This window comes from Epinephelus fuscoguttatus, linkage group LG2, assembly GCF_011397635.1.
Source record: "Epinephelus fuscoguttatus linkage group LG2, E.fuscoguttatus.final_Chr_v1".
In the NCBI taxonomy this organism is placed as follows: Eukaryota; Metazoa; Chordata; class Actinopteri; order Perciformes; family Serranidae; genus Epinephelus; species Epinephelus fuscoguttatus.
The window spans coordinates 27,186,047-27,208,073 of record NC_064753.1 but is presented as its reverse complement, the minus strand read 5'-3'; the positions used below and the strand labels follow the sequence as shown (position 1 = coordinate 27,208,073).

General features: G+C 43.8%; 1 protein-coding gene across 4 annotated transcripts in view; it reads right to left on the bottom strand.

The window, feature by feature from the left end:
- Positions 1–22,027, bottom strand: part of zfhx3b (zinc finger homeobox 3b) — a 153,948-nt gene that overhangs the window by 120,467 nt on the left and 11,454 nt on the right. For 3 of the 4 annotated variants that reach the window (XM_049593653.1, XM_049593685.1, XM_049593676.1), the window contains exon 1: positions 20,376–20,722. The exons of the other annotated variant lie outside the window; for it this stretch is intronic. The gene's annotated coding sequence lies outside the window, so the exon portion shown is untranslated. Of the gene's footprint in view, positions 1–20,375; positions 20,723–22,027 lie in introns of those variants that run through there. 4 annotated transcript variants of the gene reach the window in all.

Sequence of the window (22,027 nt, the reverse complement as noted above, 5' to 3'; positions counted from 1 at the left end):
GCGCTCTACCTCTCTTACTCAAACCCCTCCATCCCTCCCTCCCTGTGTGTACATGTGAGGACCCAGCAGGCTGGAAGCTCTCCCAGGGCCCAGATGCTCTCTGTCAACACCGAGATTCCAGAGAGGAAGCAGGGCTTTACAGCAGCAAGCTGCACACACAGCCAGGCCCGGCAAAGACCAGGAGCCAGGAGAGGACAACCTGCTCCACATAAACACAGACCTCCCTGTCTCCTGTCTGAGCCACTGGTTCTGCTTCCTGGCTCAGGATGGGTTTGGTTCAGAGCGAGCTAGAAGCTGTGAAGTCCTGAGAGTGAGGATTGAGCCACAGAGTTCCTCTTGCCGGGCTGGGCCCCCTCTCCGCCTGCCACCGTCAAGAGGTAAATAGCTATTGGCTGCTCAATAAGTGGCTTCAGTGCGTTGGAGTGAGGGGCCTTTTTTCCCCCACACTCTCCCAGCCTTGACAAGCATGTATTGACAGAGCAGTTACACACTAACCCAATGGGGGAAATCCTCCACATTGTGCCCCAGGCAGCTGATAAATGGAACTCATACAGTACCTGTAAGCATGATCTCCTACGCATGGACACGCAAAAGTGCCTTTGCGCGTATACGCCGCTCAATACTACCATACTAATGCAGACATAAGTGAGGAGAATAGGGGTTTTATGATATATAATGCAATAAACTGATAAAGCTGTGGAAAGGTACAGAGAAGAAGAAAAGGGGGTTAGTGTGCTGTGGTTGGAGCTATCTTGTTTTTCTGTCTCAGTGCTGACATTGTGCCTTTCTAACTTATCATGAAACAAGGATGAATATCAGAGCCGGAAGCAAGGTCTAAAATCGTGATCGAACTCTCAAACAAAAATGTTTTCATTCAACTGATGATTAGGGACCTTGAAAGTACTTTTACACAACCAAACATACAGAAAAGAGAGGAAGGAAGTGAAAGAGCCACAGAGAACAAAAGAGAGAAAAGTCTTGTGCTGATGCCCGTGCTGAAATATCACAGAAAGTTTTCACTTCCCAACTTCAGCCTCATTCAGTCTGAGCAGTCTGCTGGCTCTATACGTCCCCCTGGCCTCACTGCTGCTACCGTATGGGAGCCACCGCAGTCCAGGGGAGGAGTTGTGACAGGGCAGGAGAGGAGGAGTCACGGCTTGAGCCCCCAACACAGGGGGAAAAGTGCTGTCCTGTCTCGTCCTCTCTCCCCTCCACCCCTTTCATGTCCGATCCACTGCTGATAAATAGCTAGGGGTGCAGCACTCGCTTTCACTTTGTGATATGATGTCAGTAACCTTCATTGATCTGCGGGCGGGCAGGCAGGCCTTATCACTGCCTCTCCCTTGTGATATACTGTGATCCAGGGCCCTGACTGCTTTTTAATACACTGCACTTTAGGTAACGGTGTCGCAGGCTAACCACCCTGCCTACTAACACCTGAGGCTGTATTTTACAGCAGTGCTGTGATGGCCAGAGAGATTACACAGAAACTAACTCTGGGAGAGCCTGCCAGCAAAATGATAACACTGGCTAAAGCGGGACAGTGGAGTTGTGATATGGAAGGAGGGGGGGCATTCTGGCACAACTTCACCTCCTAGCAAGGTACACAGAGAAGGGAGGAAATAGTGCATGTTTTGACCTAAAACCCTCATCAGGGTCATCACACTCATGCACCTCCCATCCTAAATCTATGATCCTCCTCTCACGTCTCTCCTCGGAACCTTTCAATCCCATGGCTGTGTCGGAGGCGCTACCTGCACTGTATTTTTAAGCCTAATCAAGCACCTGTGTCAGAACATAGAGCTTGTGTTGACAGAGCCCAGGGCTCTTAGCGGCGCTGAATTCATGCTGACAGACACTTCCTCCCACCAGATTTATACGTGCAATCACTCAGAGACAACACCTGAACTGATTGCGGGGAGCTGGACCTATCACACCATGAAAATGACCATGAGTCTGCCCTGAAGTGAACTGTGGGCCAAAACTAGCACACTAGCTGCTGAACAGTTGAAAAAATATCAGAGTTTTAAGGCGAGCATTTGGCAGCAGTGGTCAAATACAATCTGTGGTGGCACTGAAAACGGCATTTAAGAAAATGCAAGCAACACTCACAAAAAGCAAAGTTGTATGTAAGTGTAACTATATAACCTCTAATATACACAGAGGCATACTCCAGCTAACCACCACCCCCATGTACATGGGTTGAGGAAGGCTGCAGATAAAGGAGACTGGACGACTAGCGGGAGAATTATCCCAACTATTGATTTTAGCTGTTGGGTATTACAGACGGAAACAGCGGGTTTATCAGGCCAGGATCCCTCTGCACTTTCACTAACTAAACGAGTATTTTCCGGGCTTATCAGGCAAAAAGCCTATTACTGATGGTCTCAGCCTCCCCCACAACTAGACAAAAAGAAAGCTTGGCCACCATTATGTAGCCACTGGATAGGTTAGGTTGCATGGCTCTTCTGGGGACCTCTAACACTTACCCAGCACTTCACAAACCCAAAATGATGTCCATATATTCAACAATATAATTGTCCTCAGGGGTGTTGCACATTTTATTATATTTATGTACATTTACGGTTATCTGCTAATGGACTTGTGACCTCCTCAACTGTCTGCTCTCCATCGTCCTCTCTTGCTGTCTGTCTCTCTCGCTCTCTCTCTCTCTCTGGGTCAGTGTCATTTCTATGGCTTCTATATATGAGGACTATAACAAGAGATAATGGGAAGTGCTATAATCCCTGAGCAGAGCCTAATACCGGCCTTAATCACAAGGGAAAAAAATGTATGTTTTAATTACCGACTAAAAGATTCAGGCAGATACCTGTGAGGTACGTATCCCAGGATCCTCAGTGAGTGTGTCTTTCTTATCTGTGAAACCTGAGGAAACCCCAGTCCTCAGTACGCCTGCTACTCTGTATCAGCTGGCATGAATTAAAAGTGCTCTCGTTATTTTAAGATGAAATTATACTCAGAGACATTTTGAATGTATACCCATTTCCCAATATTAATAATGAAGAAGAGTAGAGACAGAGAAAATTTCCCTCAGCAATTACTGTGGAAATCCATATACTGATCAATGTGCAATCCCAAGGATTGTCTTAATACATATAAAATATAGACAACACTGCATGTGCGTATGAATGTGCATGAATTTATTGTGGCGTAAAATGACCTCAACAAGATGAGAATATTATTGAAGAAATAAAAGCTGGGTGTAATGATTTACATATTTCATCACAGGCAGCAATGAAAGTAAGTGATTAAACACACAGTGAGAGAGAGAAGGAGAGAGACGGAGGGGGGAGAGAGGGAATATTGACAAGACTGAACAAGACAAACTGCTAAACAGAACAAAATGATAAAGAAATAAAACTACTTCCCACTTGGGTCAGCCATACTGAAAGTGCATCATGGAACAATAAGACATATTGGATAAATATGTCCACCAGATGCTTTAAACTGTGTTAGTCTAAGCCGGTCTTGTTCTAACTAAAGACTACAGGAAAATCCTTCATCCGTTATGTCAACACTAAAAGTCTTCATGGTCTATTCCACAAGACAGAAGTGAGCCCAGAAGTGGTGGAGACTGGCACCGACAGTTAAACGGGAACAGGACGGAGAATCGTGGCCAGACTTGGCACCCGCAAAGGGGCAGTGCTCATCTGCCCGCCGGCCTGCCTTTATGTCTCCAAGTCAGCCCTGTAATTTGCTTGGGGCGGAGATAAATCTTATCTCAGAGACCTGATTAAGTTTTTAATTTACACTCCAATCAATAGCCCAGGTCTATTGGCAATGTGTCTAAAACTCTATTTACCAAAGGATTCCCTGCTATCAATTGATCAAGGACCCGGCAGCCATAAATTATGGGAACACATGTGTGTGCAAGAGAGAGGGAGAGAGTGAGGGAGACGGAGGGAAAGGGTGAGAAGGTGGTGTGAGGATTAGAAAGTGAAAGAGTCAGGTCGAATGTGACTGATTTTCGGATAGAAAAGAGATATGAGCTGTGGCCTGCTTACAGTCACTTGAGACCGGTGCATGTGACCTGCGAGCAACACAAACACGCCTTTGAAGCTCTGCTCAATACACTTCAACAATATTCGGCTCAACAGCTGATAAGTCAACTGTGGGTATTTCATCCATACAGCCAAGTCTACAAACACTGAACCCTATGGCAGGGAGAAGTGGCGTGTATAAACGAGCAGCAATATTGATGCAAAATGCGCAGCTGACTCACTCCTATATAACTTTCCAGAGATTCACACCCAGAGTGCCCATTCTTAATGTCTGGACAAGTGAGACCTCCCACTTCCAGCCCTTTCTGCATGAGCAGCATTATCTGTTTACAGTACCTACTTTCCCAATGGAACCGTTAAAAAAGGACTCTGCTGGGGTCTGGGTCCCCCACACAGAACTCCTACATGCTGTTCCAATGCCATGCTCCGTGACATACTGCCTGGGAAGGATTGTTCAGGCACCCGTTTACACTGCTATGACATCCAGGAAACAGCTATTTTCTGTTGGCTATTTTCAGCAGTTCAGATGTTTGTTTAGGGATAAAGAAGATAGAAGGATTAGCCATGCAGCTCTGGATCATCGCAACTGTAAAGATCCAATTAATCTTAACCGAGACCATCTTCACCTGATTTCTGAGCCCGGTTCTGTGACAGAACAAAGGCAGTACCGTTCTGCTCCAGAGTAAAAGGGCACAGACACAGTTCAGACTCTTCTCTGCTGTTCCCATGCAGAGGAAGTGAAGGGGAGGGAAAGGAGGGCAGCGTTATCACCGTGGAGAAAGTGTCGTCATGGCGGTTCTGCTCTGACCCTGCTGACTCGCCGATTCCTTAACATGAGATCATTTTGGACAGCTGACCTCAATATCACTGCGCTCTGAGGACGAAACAGATCCAGTGGAGCTTCTTACTCCCCTCACCCTGCCTACCAAACCTAAGCAAGGAGCACAGCTAACAGCCACATGCAAAAAGTCTCCTCCTCTCCTGCACCACCATTAACAGGAATTAGAGGAATTAACAGAAATAGAATAAACAAGTCAGTTTCCTCCCTTCTCACCATTTCCAGCGAGACATAAATACACGGGAGGAAAGACAAGCTAGGCTTCACAGCGTCAGAGCATTCTTAAAAAAACACTCACATTTCATTGTGCTATTTGTCTTAAGTTTCACTTTTCTTACACTCTTTATATTTAACAAAGCAGATAATGCAGCATTTGTTGTAGAAGGGCAGAACCTACTCCCCCGGCTTCTCAACAGGTCAGCCAAACTAGCGCTGCATGTTTTTTTTTTTCACCCACTACTTAAAATTACAACATACAATAATAAGGTAGAAAAATATTGTTGTAACAAATGTTTGGGAGGATGTTGTGTGCTACTTTGTCATTAGTGGAGAAGCTGTCTGGTAAAATCAGGCATAAACATGTGTCAGAATTACATGTAATTATAGTTGAAAAACTTCCGCATGGGAGTATGAATCACCTCTGCAGCTGGCTGGCGTGGCAGGAGAATACAGCACCCTGCTATCCTCACCTTCATAACTGCACTGGGGGGAGGGAGCACAACCCAGGAGACGTACAGACTAAAGAAGACAGACAGGCTCATGCCATGTCAGAGAGCCCGACTTGCTGGTCCTCTGCTGGATTATCTAAAGAGCCACCGACGGATATGTGTAATCAGCCCCATCCCCATGTTTCTCTCTCACTCTCTGCCTCTCTGGCTAATGTCTCCGCCTGATTCGATTGAGGCAATTAGGCAGTAATCTATAGAGCTAGGGAGTGATGGAAACATTTCCCACTGTCCTCCTCATGTTTCTCAGAGCTGCTATAATTAGCTAACTTTGTTTCTCATTAAACATCAGAGCAGTATTTACATACCCAGATCCAATTTGGCTCTGTAGAGCTCATTCCTTTTAAACCGTCTTGAAACCCTGAAACATGTCTGTAAACAAAGGAATGGGGGAGCTGTAATCTGCAGTTATTTCAATCAAACATTTATATTTTATATTGGTAAAACACAATGTATCCGGAATGTACAGATTCATAACAATGTCAAAGTGTGTGTACATAGCACAGCAGATGATCATTCCAGAGCGGTGTGTTGTTGTAGATGTAAATGAAGCCTAGGAAGGCATGTTATGGCATGAAGTTTGATCTTAAAAATGGAGGACATCCTTCCATCCCTGGTTTCAATGAGCCGTCATGGGAACTGGCACGGCAGGCCAACTTATATTCCCCTGTGGCTCGTATTCAGTTTAAATCGTTTTTGCAGAGAACAAGCAAAATCGCTATCACACAGAGCGGGGGAGAACATTAAACTAAAGTGCACATGGACAGAGCTTGACTATCTCTCTGGAGAAAGTGTGAGCCTACCATTTAACACAGTTTAAAATTCTGTAACTGTGATCTGAACATCATGATCATTATATATCTGATATTTGAAGGAAAACAAAACATATACTTTGACAACTCATTTATATCTCTGTTAAACTGCAGGTGTTAAAAGTTTGGTGATTCACAGTGTTAAACTTTGCTTGAATCTTGTTCATTAACAAAGCGTGGTATGACTTTCCTTTTTTTTTCCTAATATTCTGTTTCCATATAGTAACTGTGGCAGTTTTATGGTGGTGCCACAATATTTTTAAATCAGTCTTAACACTCCTCTTGGGCTTATTTATTCAATTAATTTGCAAACAACACAGACTACGGTTATAACAAAGCATTAAAACTATTTCTGCATTTGGAAAGTCCTGTTTAACATTTCATATTCATGTGCACGTTCAGTAAAAGCTGAGCATTAATTCTATTTTCTATTACTATAATTTCCACTTTTTTTTCCTACCCAGGTCTAACTAGTAGATAATGTTCTCTCTGTTATGTTAGGCCTTGCAAAGCAGGATAGATGGAATAGTAAATAAAATTAAGAAAATAAAGCTCAATTTTCCACACCAAATGTTTCAAATTGTCACACTCCTTTTGATGAAGAATGTGCTTTAATATTTTTACAATGCAGAATTCAAACTCAATTTAATTTCTAAAAAAAAGGAGAGCCAGTTAGACCAGTAAGAAAACAACAACTTCTCATAAGTGTGTGTGTGTGTGTGTGTGTGTGGGGATCTACAATAGCATTCAAGAGCAAGGGAATGCAGGAAATTATCAAACCTTCATTCATGCTGAATTGCCCAATAATCTGTTTCAGCGCGCTACAAACAGCCTGTTGAGCTGAACAACAGAGGTCAAAGGAAGAGACAGAGGATCCCTAAAGAGTGCATCTCTCTTTAAAGCTGATCGGGCCTGTAGCGGCTCACACACACACACGCACACACACACACACACACACACACACACACACACACACACACACAGAGTAGTACTGCAATTGTAAACTTTTCTGTTGATATGCAAAGCAGCATGGATCATTTTATGTCCCCATGGTAACCCTGCCCCTGCTTTGGAAAAATGTAATGATTAATCATGGTTTTGATAACAATGGACAAAATCATTGTTCCAACATTAACGGAATGCGTGTGTGTGTGTGTGTGTGTGTGTGTGTGTGTGTGTGTGTGTGTGTGTGTGTGCGTGTGCGTGTGTGTTTGTGTGTCTGTGTGTATTTTCCAGAGCCAGGGATGGACACAGGCACTGAATGTGGATCCCTAGTGGTTACATCTGCCATTGCAGCTCGGTACAAAGCTGATTCTGTTTGTTTTTGTGGTTGTTTCTTACTCTGACTAGTTGTGTTGCGTTTCTACGATGCATTAGAATGCAGTTCGTAGGGACACATCAACTTCCAAGGTAGAACACAAACTCAATTAGCCGACACTTAGACAATTAGAACCTCGTATTTTGTGTGGGCTGCTGCAGCAGAAGTTAAAATTCATTTACTACCACTGTGGCTGTGGGGTTATTTTTAGATCAAATAATTGCAACTGCTGCCATTTTGAAAAGTTGAATATGTTCATATGTTCATATACTGCCACAAGTTAGTTGCTTCTTTCTTCTCTGGCATCGACAAATGACTACTAAAGCACATGTACATGGACATCTAACCATGAGTGAATGTGTACAAAAACTGAGTTCAGTGAAAACAGGTTACATGAGCCGCATTCTGACATATCTAACAACCCTAAAGCTTTGATAGTATAATGTTAGAATGTGAATGAAGAACATAGAAATCTGATCTGCCCCCCTTTGCTTGTCTATTGTATGGTTTAGCTTGAATACATATGCAGGAGTACAGCCAGGACTGAGGAGAGGGGTAATTCAATCAGCGGCACTCCAGCCTGACACAGATTCACTCTGACAGTTGTGCTTTACCAGTAATTCATCTTTCTGAAAACAGACACTATCCCAACAATAATTTTCTCTCAACTTCAATACCTGGCAAATGGGTGGGTGAAAATTTAATAACAGGTTTTCATTGGCTAACACCACAATCCCTTCAGATCTCATCCTATCAAGAGTTAGTTTCCTTTTCCTGATGTTCCTGAGAAAGCAAGAGCCGGCTCGTGTAGCAACGTCCAACAGTGCAACGCAGATGGTAACTCCTGCAATTATGCCTTAACTCACAAGTGACCACACTTTTAAACAGACGACATGCACACACACATGCACGCTGACTGGTAGTGGAATGCATAAGTAAACAGTGTGAGGGGTAGAGCTGTGTGTAGGGGTCCAGATGGGCAGGCAGGGAGGGCTGTCCCAAACCCATACGCCCCTCCTCAGTACCCCTCTGGCCCTGTGTGCAGGACTGCAGCTCGCCTGGCCTGAGCAGCAGAGGGTTAACCGCACTGCCCAGTCACAGGCGTGAAGTGAAACAATGAAATAATGGCAGCGAGTGAACGCTCAAAGGCAGGGGGCAGGGTGGGTGTGGGAGGGTGGGGGCTCGCCATAGGCTCCTGCAGATGTTGCCGGGCTTCGGCGGGTCACACAATCACACGTATTAGCATTCCTGATAGAGGGAGCCCGGATTAGGGAGCTGAATGCCTTTCTCAACTCTGTCAGAGTTTGAACACGCCAGAGAAGCAGGGCAGAGGGAGAGAAATCCCAGACATGTGGCGAGGCAAGGTGGAGACAAGAGTATAGGAGAAGAAAAGCGCCCTCAGACAGTGTTGGGGAAGGCCTAGCTCACAGAAAGAGCAGGCACAATGTTGAGGGAAGTGAGAGAAAGGCAAATGCAGAGTAAGATTGACAGACAAATTGCGCCAAATTGACTAAAACAGCTAATGAAAGAGTTTAACAAACAGACAATAAAGAGAAATCAAGCATGTGATAATTTAATGGTTTTGTGAGGTTGGCAGAGGGAGTGTATATGTGAAACGAAGATTTCTATTTGTGGCTGAATGAGTGAATGAGCATAGACAAACGGCTTTCTTTCTTCTTTGTATGTCTGAGCGAGCAAGGGCAGAGCGAGCGGGAGAGAGAGAGCAGAGACAAAAGCTTTTCTGAGTGTATGTGTGCCGTCCTGTCCTTTTTTCCCAGGACAGAGGTCTGGAGAGGCCTCATATTTCTGGCTGCTGTCAGGCTAGGGTGAGAGGCAGAGACAGCAAGAGGCAGCTGTTTTCTACGAGGTACCCTGGCTCCCTCACACACGGCCTTTGATCCAGCTTGGCTTCCTCGGCCAACCAAGCCCCCCCCCTCTGCGTATGTATGTATGTATGAGTGTGTGTCAGGGTATGTGTATGTCAGGGCCAACACATGAAAGTGTGGGTGTAATTGGCGTAGTAAGGGGCACAAGTGGTGGCAAAAGCATGGAACAAGCGGCGAAACTAAAGTAGTAAAATGAAGTGAGAGGCGACACTAAACCAGCGCTTTTGCTCTCTTCCTCTCTCTTTGTTTTAGCACAAGACAAATAATTTCACAGGAATGCAGCAGGACCAGTTGGATATGGTTGTGTATTCAGCAGAGATTTAGAATATAGAGGGGACATGTGAACAGTGAGACACACTAATGCACACAGATTGAGCAACACCTACTCCTCTACAAATGCAGTTTTCACTGTATAATAAAGAAGGTAATGCTGCAGCTGATTTTAAAAAGGACAGCAGGATTATACAGTCATACTGCAACTAAAGCAGGTGTAGTTGTGAAACACTGTGTACACACCTTTTACTACAGTGACTTAGTTGTGGTTTCATTACTACAAATTATACAGTAATTTCTGGCAGCAACAGGAAGAGGAAAAGAAACTATTCAATTCATATTTCAGAGTCAAGTTCTATGCAATGATAAAAATAGGGCTACCTTAGTATGTGGGCTTTACCACACTATGATTTTGTCTAACAGCAGGCATTTCTTTATACAGGTTTCTAGTAGGAGCCTATGCAGTTGGAGCATTTTCATTGCATCCTGCTGTCATTGTCCTCAGATCTGTGACAACAAAGAAAAAAAAAAAACAGGCAGCGACACGGAAAGCACATAAAAACCTTCATATTTGACGGTTAAGGGAGGTGTACCTTTGTCCCCAGCCAATGACTATCAGTGACTCTACAAGTTAATATTTGCTTCTGCCTGCTCATAAATTTGCATTGCATTAGAACCTGACCTAAATGCATTTTTATCACCCAAAGTAATTAGCTGAGCATTAGTTGTAGGAGAGTGAGAGAGGGAGAGAGTACTATGAGGCTGAATCCTTCCTGAATGGGTGGTGGCTAGACATACAAGCTACAGGAGGGATGGCTAAAAAAGTAAAGCAGAGCGGGGCGACCAGATGAAAGAGGAAGTAAACAGGGCCAGAGTGCTGCCTCTTTAATCTACTACATTAACTCCAGCACCACAAGGGGAGGAGCCAGCATGCAGGCAAACGGCACAGCCACACAAAAGGGGAGTGTCAATGAGGGGGTAATAAGGAAAGACAATGAGTAAACAAGCAGGGGAAGTCCAAGCTCTGCGTGCTAGTAACTCCCTGCTTCTCACTGCCTGGCACACACAAAGGCCCTGCTGTAATTAGCCACCCCAATAGGTTGTTTAGCATTTGCATATAAATGCCCTCAGAGGCAAACGCTAAACACGCTGACACAAGCCATGCCCAAAACAGACGTTCGCCACACCTCTACCCCTCCAGGAGGTCTCAGGGGTCCACTTATGCCGGGGTACCCCCTCCCTTCGCCTTGTGCTTATACCCACTACAGACAAGCTGGCATCCATTACGAAAAAAAAAAGCAGACAACACGCCATGGCGCGGTTACTCGGTTCTTGTTTCTCGAGATTGTGAAACAGTGTAGCCAGGCTTCCTGTTGAAGGCCCACATAGCCATCTGTCATGTGAAAGTGCAGTTTTTGCCCTGACCACAGGACTCAATAAGACAAAAGGGTGCAGGTGTCAGTTTTTTGTTACGCAGAAATTCTGTGTGAAAGACAGGAAAGAACGCATACAGATATATCCATGTACATTCACACATCCATGCGCCTGTGCACATTTGCATCAACGTGCACAGAGGTATCCCGAGGAAGCTGGGGGTCTACAGAGTGTGAGAAATGAGTGTTCAGTCTTGATCGGGGTCAAAACATGTAGGCTTGTTTATTGTACGCTGTCTGGGAGGAAAAAGAGAATTGTTGTAGCTGCACCAGGGTCGACCAAGCTGGTAGATTACAGATTCGTAGAGACAGAGGCAGACTACATTTACACAACAGTCAATCACAAGCATGCTACCACTTTTATATTTTCTGCTGTTTTAAATTTATAGACATTATAGTTATTGAAATTGTTGTAGTGGACCTGTTAGATCTACACTTCCTCTTCTGTTGTTTTGACAATGGCGATTCATGAAAAAAAAAGAAGAAAAAAACTACAGGAAGGAAGTGATGAGACTGGTGTCTGTGCCCTCCCTCCCTCCCCCTCCTCTGACCACCGCCTCTCTCTTTTCTCTCCTTCCTCCAAACCCATATTCTCTCCAGTGTAAACAAAGGCTGTGTCATCTACACACTTGTCCTGTTCCTGGTGCTGCTAGGAGGGAACGAGTACATCCACAGAGCTCCTGCACCATACAAGGGCTACTTCCTGTGTTAATCCTCAGCCCAGAGTGCGATTTTACTACTACAGTCCACTACTGCTTGCAAGTTTCCTCGGCTTAGCTCACGGCACAGAAAGACGACAGAAGGAAAAGCTAACCTCTAGCATTAAAAACCTGGTTCTCACCTGCCATGTGGCCTGTTGTTCCCCATCGGGGCATGATCCAACACGAGGAAACACCTGGCTCCAACAAAAAGCAGGAGCCTATTTTATAGCCATCCTCCTCCTGATATGCACCTTGGCTGAGTTGCAGGGACACCACTGGGTCTACAGAGGAGATGCTGCCCAAACTATATCTCATTTATGAGACTGTTTTTTTTTTATTTCTATCAAATGCACATGATTTAGAACAGCTCTGGGGGAAAAGGGCTTAAATATTGCTCTGAGGGAGAGTGAAAAAGAAGCAGACGAGAGGAAAAGCAGAGCATTACTTGTCAAAGAATTGGCACTTGGCATGTAAGGAGGAGAAAAACTGTTCTAACAGTCAGTATCCGTTTTGAGCCTAGCTCTTACCTCAGGCTGACTTCCTATATGTGGTCAGGGTGTGTTTTGTTTTACTGCCTCACACAACAATGCTCGCTTGCTATTTGTTAACCACCTGGGTAATACAGAAAAGTCAAATGTTCAGCCAGCCCTGCTTGAAAAAGAGAAAGACATGTCTTTTGATTAAAGCTAAACTGCAGTGTGATAGACGTGCAGGCATGCAGCAGATGCCCAGGTGACAGAGGGCATGTTTTAAACTCAAGCCATTATTACAGGTAAAGTGCTTTCCTCTAGTATCACCAGGTCTCCAGAATTCACCAGAATGTCACATATAGCTGCAAAAACTAGCCCAGGCCCCTATCTTCATTTATTAAACAGCAGGGAAAATTAATTCCATGGTGACCAGACGAGGCAAATGACGTCACAAAGCCGAGGTCACCAGTCTGTCACGGCCGTCTAGCCCTGTGTCAGCCCCGTGGGACCTGCCCCACCCCCTCCAGCCTAGACCAAATCTCTGCTCCTGTGGCACTGAACGTCAGAAGGAAAACCAAACAGTCGCACAGGGCTCCGTGTCGAATATGTAAACGCCACGGCACTGTCGCTGTCATGAGACATCAGCCAATGGGTGCAACAACAGCGGTTAGAACGTAGCCTGCCATGAAGGTGGGAGCATCGGGAACGGCAGACGAGAGCTGCCATTAAACTGGATAAATATACATTTTCAGTTGCTGTGTTGGTGTATGTGTATTAGAGAGAAGAAGGGAGCATGTGTCCTCCTCCTTAGGCTAAACACACACACACACACACACACACACACACACACACACACACACACACACACACACTGTACATCTCTAGTTTTCGGTGTTGCTGTGTGGGAGTCTGCTTCTCTCTAATCAATTTATTATGAGGCACCGGGGTCCTTATGTTTGTTCATTTAACACAGGGAAAATGAGAAAGAGCATTTGTTTTAGGTACAGTGAGACCCAGAGAGGAAACCACACATTTCAGGGAGGAGGAGAGCAGGAGAGGAGAAGGGTGAGGCAAAGGCACACAAGACAGACACCCTGCAGAATAATGTCGAGATGTAATATTGTGGCTTTGAGGAAATGTTGGTTTAATTGCAGTTTGGCGCAACATTTAATGCCGTCTGTATGACACCTGGCATAAATGGTTTACACTCGGGACAGTGCCAATTATAATCCAGCCAATCAGAAATCTTTCATAAATCCACTGACATGCTCACTGCAACAGCTAGATGCTTATTTGACGAGATGAGATGGGATGGCAACAGACGCACATGCGGTATATCTTCTTTTTAATTACAACGTCTGCAGAGGTGGGACTCTGCTATAAACAATCATCTGTGCAATCAGACACAATACCACCAACACTATGCATTATAATAACACACTCTCAAACTGAACAAATAAAATGATCACGCACAATATTTGTATCATTATTGCTAGTAATTCAACTGAAAGAAAATGTAAAATAATATAGCGGCACATAACCAAGGTATCTAACTCTGTAGCATTCACTCAGCAGCTATAACAGCGGGACTTCAGCGTTCGATTTGATAATGACTATCAGGTGGTGGCGGTGGTGGTCAGATCGGCCTAGATATTTAGTGGCATTCACAGAGGCAGAGACACACACACACACACACACTCAACAGTATAGAAAACAGAGTACCATTATCATTCTGCTGAATGTAAAGCCTTAATAAACACTTAAAATTATTCTCGTAGCTCATGAAAAATATAACATGTGTGCAGCTTTGAATGTGCTTTGTGAGAGCAGTTAGCACACTCTCACTTCAAATAACCCTGCAGGTGCTAACAGGTCCTTTACAGTATATATTCTAATATTAGATATTCTGATTATATGTATTTTGTGTTTCCATGCAAAGCACCAACACAGGTCAAAATGACCTGAAGTTTAGTATGTGATTTAAATGCACTTTCTGACAACAAAGGAAAAAAATGACACGTGAGCTCAATCTCACATAAGTAATTAATTTTTTTTTTTAAAAAAAAGGCTAGCTCTGCATGAGTAATGAACACTGAAAGAAAATAATGTACAGTATGTGTGTGTGTGAACATACATTGCACGCAGAGGCATGCCCATGTGTTTGTAGAAAAAAGGAAAAATATAACGGCAGAAGCTGGAAGAGAGCTGACATCAGAGGACTACGGAGGCTACAGCACTTAGAGGCCATTTTATTGCTTTGCTGTGGTCAAGTGAGGTGCACCGAGCTCAATTCCACCACAACAATGGCAAAGAGGGCCGCAGAGACAAAAGAGGGCTATCCCTGCTTCTTAACCCCTTCACGACTGGCGGATCAGTCGCCTGGGGTACTGAGCGAAACAGCACCGGGCCACCTCAGGAGAAGCTAGGAGGGGAATGACAAATAGCGAGTTCAAACTTATACACCTATGACAACAGCTCACACACACACACACACGTTTAGTTACTTACACAGTAAAAACGATACATGCACACAAACCACAAAAGAATCTATCAATGGACAGATGGAGTTGGCTGCTTTTCCAGTCCAGGAAGAAGCAGTCGGTAGCTTCACCTCAGCCCAGTCTCACACTGAAACACACTGCAGCTTGCTCTCTGTGTCTTTCCATCTCTGCCCCTCCCTCTCCTCTCTCTTCTTCTCCCTCTCTCTCTCTTCCACTGGGAACATGGACAGGCTACTACACATTTGCAAGTGAATTACACTTTTTGTTGAGATTCTGTGTGTGTGCGTTTGTGTGAGTGTGTGTGTATTGTAAAAAATGGGGAAGAGGGTGTGAGAGGGAAAGGGTGCTCCTGCCATCGCTCTTTTCTTTTCTTCTCTCTATAATCCTGAGGAGGATAAGCTGTGAGGTACACAGAGAGGAAGTGCCATAGACCTGCTGGGGTCCTGAACATCCTAGCAGTGCATTCCTATTTCAAAATTAGTAAGAAATAATGACCATAAAAACAACAGTATCACAACAGGGCCTCGATGTGGCAAATTCAAAAGAAATAAGATTTTCATAATGCCAACATATCAGAACATGTCTGTACACACACACACACACACGTATCTTCTCAGTCATAAATCAAGTCTACCACAATGATTTAACCAAGATTGTTAACACGATAACATATTGTGAAAGAGCAAACCACAAAAAAACCCCGCCAACTTCACTTCAAGAAGATAAAAGGATGACACTGGTGAAAAAGAAGAAGAAAAGCTCAAAAGAAGACAAGGAGGGGAATTTTAAAGAAAAGGGGTGCTTTCTGTGGATAAAGAGAAGCCCTTCTGGACACTCGGGGCTGCTGGGATTAAGGATCGCATACAGCATTCATGCACACCAGAAGCATACACACATGCACACACACACACACCTGCATGACAGTCATCTCTTCCACTCTCCCTTCCCACTTTCTTGCTCACCCCTGTGCTGAGCCGAGATCCCGCCCCCCGCCTGCTCTTTTATGATAGCATGACATGTACACTGGCCTCGGCTGCAGGACAACTGGAACAACTGGTCGTCGCTGCACGACCTTGCATATTCAAAACTGCGCATCACATTCAAAGCCATCATCTGTGTCGACTGCCCTCATCTACATATGTCCATAAAGCTAATGGCTGACACTTTACATTCTTCTCTGATTCCAGTGAAAACACATCCACACAAAGGTAGACCTTCATATTTATAATGCTCTGCCTCTCACAGAGCAAACGGCATACAGTAAAAAGGAAATAATTTAACCGACTGATTTATAAAAATACAAAATAAATAATAACAACAATTTCTTTTTAAAAAATTCCATTCACACAAGATACAAAAATCATTCTGTATTTTACTTATCAGAGCATAATTAGGTGGATTTTTGTGTTCTGTGTGCACAGACTTCCTCTTGCAAACACACCTAATGTGTGTTCAATCTCCCATGTATGGCCTCTCTCTCTGGTAGCCACACACACACACACACACACACACACACAACATGGTAGTGAGCTCCCCCACGGAGCCAGTGCCCGAGCACCGAAAGGTGGGAGTTAAGGAGGGAGATATGCAGAGACACACTGAGAATGAGAAGGAGAGAGGGAGACGCACAGTGAGAGGAGGAGAAGGGGTTATGACAGCCAGAGGCGCTGTCTCCCCTTTCTCTGTGTTACCCCCAAACCATGAAACAAGCCTGTCCATGACGACTGCTGCTCCCTTTATCTCATTTCCACCGACTGCAAGTGTTATTCCTGCTCATACAGTCAAATGACATCTGAATACTCTGAATATACCTGTCATCGAATATGGTAATGGAGGGGGACCGAGTGCTAACAGTGGACAAGCTCAGTTCAATTTGCAGCCCTGGTGGTCCCTGTCATCCCTGCCTCATGATAGGAATAACAATAACAACAGCAGCAACACACACACACACACACACAGCAATTCATATGCACTAACATAATAAATCATACAACTACAATCTTGTCCAATCACTAAATGCACAGCAACACCGTCACAAATAAACAAAGCTGCACTTTTGAATCATTTGATGTTAACAGACAAAGGATTTTGTTACATGTCTAACACATTTAAAGAACATGCTTATAATTAAGTTATTTTTATAACCATGTATGTAATGGTTTAAAACAGCTGCCTGGTGCCACAAAGCTATAGGAAGAAATTCACAATTAATTAAAATAAAATCTGATTAAATTCATTTGAATAATCAGATGAGTAAAATATTTGCACGAGAGTGTTATTCATTTATTCTTTTCCATTTTTCCCTTCAGGTGTGGTGAATAACCTGGCTGTATCGAAATGTTTTAATTCATCTAAATATTAAAATGTTTTTTTTAAAAATATATATACATTAACAAAATATTCTTGATAAACATATTAATAAAAATGAAGACATAACCGTGACCACAGGTAATGAGTTCAAAATGAAAATGGCCCATTTTCAATTATTTTTAACACTGTCAGTGGTGAAACCATCACTCTGGTGGCACCTCAGCACTTCACAGTTCTCGTGAACGCAATACTTCCAATATCACAGCCAGGGCTGAGCATGAGATAATATAGTTAGCTCCACCGAACACAACGTCTGACAAACACATATTTGAAATAGAATACATAGAAATAAAGCCAATGACATTCCTATACCTTTGCCAGGAACTGTTATAATTAAACATAAATATGACAATGAGACAAGACGGGGAAATCAGACAGGTGAGATGACAGTAAACATTTCTGCTGTCTTTGTTTTGTAACAGAAGACGGAGGGAGAGGGAGGAGGAGGAGGAAGAGGAGAGGAGTGTTACTGTCAGACAGGGGAGGAAGGGAGATCACTCGAGTTTTGGCACAGCAGCCTACCTGCCCTATAATATACACTGCAACACCTTGGAGTTTCTAATCACTGGGACTGAAACACACACAATTTACTGTTGCGAACACACACAGAAAACAGGGGTGTAGAACTGCACAACAATAGATAAAAAAAGAGGAAGGAGCTAAATATGAATATTATCACTGTTTAAATTAACCAGTTTCCCCTTTTTCTCCCAAGTGCTAATCTCTGTCCGTCTGCTCCTCTCCAGTCTGAAAGGTAGGAATCTGTTTATCTGACCTCTTCCCCTGATTCCTCCTCTATGGCCCATGGCTATCTGACCCCTCCACCCAACCCCCTCAACACTCCCACCCTCAGCCCCCTTATTTTTTTGCCTCCTTCTCTCGCCTCACCCCCTGACAGCCTTAACGTTTTGTTTTATTAAACCTGTTACCAGTCTATTTTGCTTCTCCCATCCTAAACTAAAAGCCAAAGTCTTAATCCTGCAGATGCTGACAACCACAAGTGCTTTGTGTGGCTCCCAAAAACACAACCAACAACTACCATCACCCTGTTTTTTCTCCCAACAAGACCCCACTCTCTCCCCATCATCCCTCGGCTGTTTGCGCGGGGGTTTCCTCTCTTTCCTTTTTATCTCTGCACTCACTCCATGACCCCTGTTCCCCCTGTTTCTTGCTGTCTGACCTACCGCCCCCCCCTCACACACACACATACACATATACACATTCACACACAGCTTCTCACCCCCCTTTCTGTTTCCCCCAACGGTACACATATCCTATCCATGCCTCTCCTCGCTCGCAAAACCTCCTTTTTTCCTCTTTCTTTTCCCGTCTGTATGTCGCGTAAAATACCCGTGCCTGACTTATAATTCTCGCAGCTTTTTCTGACTCCATATAGCTCCATCCCATCCGAAAAGCAGTCGCTATTTTTCTGCATATTTATGGAGATTTTCGGGCTTGCACTTGCACCTAAACGTCAAGATAACAGATGCATTTTCTTTATACTTTTGCGTAAAAGTCGATTTTTGGCGAGCTTGGTAACAATGTCTAGTTCTAGGTAAGGTTAGTGATACAAAATATATTTTTTTGAAGGGGGGAAAGGCCCAGCAGCTTAGACAGGCTGTCTCTATTCAAGCCTCGTATTTTCCTCCGAGAGTGCAGCCTATTCTATTTTGGGTATGTGCAAGATATGTTGTGCAGCTTAACTTTAGAAAATCCTGCAAATGTTAACTGGCTAAGCGGCTACTAAATGCATGCAGTGACCTATAGGTTTAGCCTGAACCATAATTTAAGTTTCCGGCAGTAACTTTGGAATGATTATGTCTGCTTAAGGTCAGACTAATAGGGCAATGTTTTGTTTTCATTCCGGTCAGCATTTCTCGGGGAAAAAAATGTTCTTCTTGAAAGTCAGATACGGTAGCCAAGTAGTTGGAGGCAGCAGCAGCAGCAGCAGCAGCTCCAGCCTGCCTATGTCTCCCCTGAACCACATGTCTGTTCTCTGAAACGCAGCTCAGACTCTCAGGCTGTCCGTGTACAAGGTCCTGCTGATCCGCTCTTGTCATGAAGGAGACCCGGGGCTTCGTTTATCTCAACACACCACATTCACACAACACACACACGCTCGCAAACACGAACCCCTTTCGGCGCACGCACGCACACATACACACACACACATACACATGTCGATCGATTTGCATGTGACTTCGTCAGGGAATGAGCGAGAATCGACTTAAAAACAACGCTTCAAAAGAAGCAAACAAGCGATGAAAAATAAAAAAAGAAAGCAAAGATGGACAAAGTGGGGGAAAGGGGAAAAGTGTAGCTAGAGGAACTAAGACAGGGCGGAGGGATTGCACATTTCAAAGAGAGACGTGTCGGAGAAGAACAAAAAATGTGTTTATCCAGAAGAGGATTTTAGAAGCACACGACGGTGCCGAACACCCCCTGGATGTGGCAAGTGTCAAATCTGTCAAAATTTAGAAAGCGAGAGATGTTTCCCTGTCGCCGGACGCACACGGACCCACAGGCTGGACTTGGAGCTCCTTTTCTGGGCTGCGCTCATGTGGAGCTGCCGCTGCCCTTCGTCCGCTCCACACAGCCCCCTTTTCTTACTGCATCTGTGCCTCAAAAACACGCTTCTCGACACCCATAAGCCCTCCATACCTTTTCCCGATCCCACCGAAATGCACACATTTGTTTCAAAACCGTGTTTTTCTACGGTCAACTGCTTGGAGAGGATCGCTGTCTTGCCCATTTCTTATCTTCCATTCATGAGGAGGAGAGGACGAACGCTGATGTAAACACAGGTAACGATACGAATACAAAAATCGAGAATAAACCAAACTACTTGCATGAAATGAACTTGTGATCGCCAGTCATTTCTCACAATGTGAGAATTAGCCAGCTCCGCTATACACGTAAACTACGAACAGATAGGGGGGAAAGAGATTCAGATAAGTGCACAGCGAAAAGAATAGGATCGTGGAAACACAGAGAGGAAAAGAGACAAACGCAAAGTTGAAACTTACAATTTCTCGCTGCCGCTTTGTGATCCTCGCTTTTTAATCCAGTATTGAGATGATTTAGCTAAAGATCCCATCAAGGCAGTCCCCTTTTGGTCAGTTTGCGCTTAGGGTGGCAAAAGAAAGATCATTGTTGTTGCGGAGTGTAAAAAACCGAAGTAGGTAGCTACTATTAGTTGTTAAAGGCAATATAAAAATAATTTGGATGCAAAGCAGGCGATGAGTCTTGTGTTAGAGGGAGCGAGGAAGAGGTGAAAGTGAGATCTGATGATTGAAAAGAAAAAACTCTTTGGATCTTTATTCCTGCTAATTAGTTTCCTGCAAAAAATGGCTGTGATTAATTCAGTGCGCATGTGCTTCATTACACAGGCACGAAGGGAAGGGCTAATTAGCCGCCTTCTGGATCAATAAGATTCAGCAAAGGAGAGAGCTCGGGAGAGAGAGGGAGGGAGGGAGGGAGAAAGAGGAGGGAGGGAGGGATGGATAGATACAAGTAAGAAAAAAAAGAGGAAAGTAATGATCAGGAATTGAAAATATGGAATTAAGAACAGCGGAAAGTAAGAGTTTGATTAGACGGAAGACAGTGAAAGTTAATACTGGAGCAGGCAGCCGCAGCCCGACGCTACAGGCACAGCTTTCTCCCTCCGCTCCTTTTTTAACACTTTTCAAACCTTTTTTACCCGCTTTTTGCCTTTTTTAATGAAAGATACGCACAAACCGTGGCCACTAAAAGCACATAAGCGATCATGCTTTATTTTATTCTGTCTCTTTCAAGCCGAGTTTGTCATGTTAGTCGCGTCCAAAGCTGCACACCGGGGCTCTTTCTCTACAGTTACTTTACAGTCAACTTATTGAAATACATAACTGAGTTACGGCGGCTGTAGTGACCCAAATGGAAACATGCTATTCTTCTGCACACTTGTAAATATGTAAATAAGTAAAGTGTTTGTAAACAACTAAAAGAACCGCTCGCCATCCCAAAAAATACGCAAGATAAAAGCGATTTCTACATGTATGCAGAAGTGTACTGTAACAACATATACAGGCAGCCTCGGGACTATTGTAATGTGCAATGAAGGGAGCTTATCGTAAGCACAGAGGCACCTGGATATTACCACAGCTAGCAACCGATTTGTTTTTGCAAATATATATTTTAAGCATTAAGAGAAAGACATAGAAGATGGCATTAAATAATCCAGATGCGTGGCTGCAAAATTTTAACTTTGCAAACTTGACGTGAATCAACCTGTGCACATCTTAGAAAGAAACTCCGGATTATTTTTAAGTTTAGATTGCACAAAAATATTAATTTAACAATATGATATGATGTGCTTAATGATAAGAGAAGACTACTGTAATAAAACTTGAAGCAATGGGTGTTCCCAAACTAAAATTAGTGTGTATGCATGGATTAATTTGAATAAAACTGCAAAATTGAAAACTCATTGCTATATTTTAAAAATTAAAGTGAAATTAAGCAGGTTAAAATATGCCATATGTGAAGGTATGACGGAGATGATATAGGACAGGCGTGTCGTTTTTACACTTTCTGTCAGCTCAAAATATCACTTCAACTTTAAAAGCAGTGTAACCTACTTTTTAACAGCATTGTAATATAAAAGAAACTAATTGTCCCAGTGATGTGAGGGCATCCAAGA